This window comes from Pteropus alecto, unplaced genomic scaffold (assembly GCF_000325575.1).
Source record: "Pteropus alecto unplaced genomic scaffold, ASM32557v1 scaffold39, whole genome shotgun sequence".
Taxonomy (NCBI): Eukaryota; Metazoa; Chordata; class Mammalia; order Chiroptera; family Pteropodidae; genus Pteropus; species Pteropus alecto.
Window position 1 is genome coordinate 12,634,035 of NW_006443568.1, and position 3,576 is coordinate 12,637,610.

General features: G+C 52.2%; 1 protein-coding gene across 2 annotated transcripts in view; it reads left to right on the forward strand.

Annotated features, from left to right (window-relative positions):
* The first annotated feature begins 8 nt into the window (after window positions 1–8).
* The window catches only part of RAP1GAP (RAP1 GTPase activating protein), a 28,172-nt gene continuing 24,604 nt past the window's right edge, over window positions 9–3,576 (forward strand). For both annotated transcript variants that reach the window (XM_015598819.2, XM_015598820.2), the window contains exon 1: window positions 9–105. The gene's annotated coding sequence lies outside the window, so the exon portion shown is untranslated. The remainder of the gene's footprint in view (window positions 106–3,576) is intronic.

Consider the following 3,576-nt stretch of genomic DNA (forward strand, 5'->3'; position numbering starts at 1 on the left):
CTTTCTCTTCGGAGGAGTGATGGGCAGAACCAGCGCTTCCCTCAGGCCCTAGATCTGCCCCGATTGGACTTCGTTCCCCCCAACACTGCTTCGCTCTACCCAAAGGTATGTGTCCCCCTCCCCACTGCTCCTGATCTGGAGACCCCCAGGGCTGAGAGATACCTAAGAATGACTACTAGGCAGAGGTAAAATGTTCGGGGCTACCCCTGGGTGGGCCTAGTACCATCTCAGAAGTTGAATGGGGGTGGGGCAGAACACCTGGGAATAAACTGGCCAGTCATTTATTCTTCATTATCTTCATCATCAACATCACTCAGTTTCCTCTTCTATAAATTGGGTATGATGACAGTACCCACTTCACAGGGCTATTGTGAAGATTAAATGGAAAAGTGCCAATAAAGTATTCTGTGCACAGAGGCAGAGTCCTATAAATGAGGCTATTGTTGTTGTTATCAAAATCAAATGTTTGCCCAGATTTTGTGCTGTGTGCCAGAAAGCAATCAGACACAGACCCTCCCCTCAAGGAGCCATAGCCTAGTTTAGAGCAAAATAACTTAAGCAAATTGTCAAATACCAGTAATACTCGCTAGTATTGATTGAGATTCACTGTGGGCCACGTGGGTACTTAGTAGGTACTTAGTTTACACACAGTGTCTCATTTCACCCTCAAACGGTAAGTGCTATGTGCTGGCTACTATTACTAGTACCATTTTGTAGAAGAGAAAATTGAGACTCCGAGAGGTTAAGTTAATTGCTCAAAGACACAAAGGTAGGATGTGATGGGGCCAGGGCCAGGGCCAGAACTCAGGCTGTCTGACTAGAGTGCCTGGTCTGGTGGCCTCTCTAATGCGATGTCATAGCCCTCACTTTTACGGTACACTTCATAGCTTCTAAAGCAGGTCCACAGACATCATGCTGCTTGGTCTTTTCATTAAACCTTGGGTTGTAGGCATTCTCCAGATGAGGATCCAGGTGCTCACAGAGGTGAAGTGGTTTTCCCAAGGTCACACAGCCAGGAAATAGCAGAGGTAGGATCTACCATGTTCCTCTCCCAACACTCCGGCTTGGAACAAGGGCCATGCACCTCTCCTAGGCCGGGAGGGCGGATGGCCAAAGGATGGTGTCCAGGTGTCCTTGTGTCCTTGTGGAGAACCACTATCCCTAAGGGGGTTCGAAGTGGGGTCCTAAGGACAGCATCAGGGAGTTCCTGAGACCCTCTCCTGCTCTCTGTGCCTAGGTAATAGCCCCAGATAGACTGTGTAGATCCTGGGGCTTGGCAGGAAGGGAGTGACTTGATGGCAGTCGGGTTCATGAATGAGCATCTGGGAAGAGGCCAAGGTTCTCACCGAGGGCTGTGTGCCCTTAGACCATAGCTTCTCCTCCCTGGGCCTCAGTCTTCTCATTAGGAAAATGAGGGTTGGAACAGCCCATCTCCCTGAGTCCTGCCTGCTCAGGCAGTCTGGAGCTGGCCTTCTTGGATTAGCTCTGAGCTGCCTCCCCTCAGGCTTCCTGGCCTCCGCCCAGTCTGTCTAGAAGCCTCCATTCGTGCCAACACAGCCTGGACGGCAGGCTGCCGACAGCCCACTCCCACCCCAGAATCAAGACACAGTCTGTGGATCATCCTCCTTTGACAGGGAAGGAAACCAGGATCCAGAAAGACTGAGCGACCTGTCTGGATCCCCAGCAAACCAGTGGTGAGGCTGAGGGAACCAGGCCTGTGACATATCCTCCACCCCCTCCCCCAGTACCCCTAACTCTGCACACATTCGTAATGTTGATGGAGCCAGTTTGAGGGGCAGGAGACCTCTCTGTCCAGTGGACAAACCCCCTGCCCCTCTTTGGTCCTAGTTTCTTCATCTGTAATATAGAGTTGACAGTTTCTTTTCTACCTACTTTGCCAGCTTGCAATTGAGTGATGACTGTGAGAGTAACTTTGGGAAGTAGAAATTAGGAAGCTGAACGATTATCAGCATATGTTCCCAGGGTAGGATAGAACACCTAGAAGGGACGTCCCTCTCTTCACTGGTAAGCCACATTTGTACAGACACTGAGCTACCCAGGACCTTCCTATCTTGCCCCCCACAGGGCTTTCTTCACTTCGGGATTCAAAAATCTGCACACACGTACATACACAGCCTACCCACAGCTAGGTACATGTACATAACACGTCTGCACATGTATTCAGAGACTTACACATGTACACATGCAAGCGTGTACAGATACACATGTACAAACACATAAATATACACCCAGGATGTCTAGGCACACACACCCACATCTAGTCTCTGTCACACACAAACACACACACATACAGCTGCATGCACATGTGTGCACCCCCTTCACTCCACCTGGCACACAAGCATCTCTGGTGATACGACCAGGTCTTGCCTCCTCCCAGTGTGGAATAGATATTTCTCTGGCTGCATTTCGATGGGTGCCCGGAAGCGCTCAGGCCTGAAAGTGCCTGCATAAATCAATATTTGTTGCTGTTAATTATTAAAAACAGAGCTACACCGTGTCTGGAACACATATCTCTGGAGTTCCCGCTGGCTCCCCGGGCTCCAGCCTGACCCAGGGCCAGGTCTAGGGGAAAGGAAGGCGCAGTGACTTCCTTCCAGGAACCCTGGAGATGGAGGGTGGTGGACAGCTGCCAGCAGCTCCCTTAGGAAGCTGCAGAGATGGCGGGCACCGAGCTGGTGGACAGCCCTGCCCCTGCAGGGTCTAAAGCAGCTGGTGTTGACTTGGCCACAGCTCAGGAAGCAATTGCTACTTTCCCAGCATCTGTCCCCACTGTACAGTGGCAGACACAATGCAGGGTCAGCTGGAAGAGCCTACAGAGGCCATATATTTTACAGATGGGAAAACTGAAGCCTACAGAGGTGGTAGGGACTCAAGTCAAGTTCACTCAGCAAATTGTAGCAAGGCCAGACCTAGGACTCACGTGTCCTGAAGTTTGCCCCATACTGTGGGGCCTTGGCTCCTCCCTAGGCACTGTGGTTGTCTCCAGGGTCAGGGGCAATTAGGATGGGGGTGGGGGGACAATTAGAGCCAGGTGTGGCACGGGGCCTGCTGAAGGGAGGGAATGGGCCACCACCGTCAGGCATTAGGGAGCAGGATAGGAGGGGGCAGGGGAGAGTAGCGCCAGGCCTTTCCCTGGATTCCTAGTTTTGCCTTTCCCAGCTGTGTGATCTTGAGCATGATATTCCACCTCTTGGAATCAGTTTTCTCTTCTGTAAAATAGGGATGATGCTCATACTTCCTGGGTTGTGGGAGAAGATGAGACTTGCGAAGGGTCCAACTTTAAGTAGATGCTCAAGGAAAGTCCTGTCTCCAAGTAGCCGCCTCTTTCTGACGGACTTCAAAGCCCATCCCAAGAATCCCATCCTGGAGGCCCTGATGTGGGGTACCCAAAGTCTGGGAAGATAGAGAAGGCGGGGGCGGAGGGGACGCGCTGAGAAGAGCCTGGGAGAGCCTTAGGGGCCCCGCGCGCTGAAGACTTCTAGCGATCCAACGAGAGCGCGCAGGCGCAGTGTCCCGGGACCGTGGGTTGGGCCGTTCTGGGGGCGGGGCTTACGG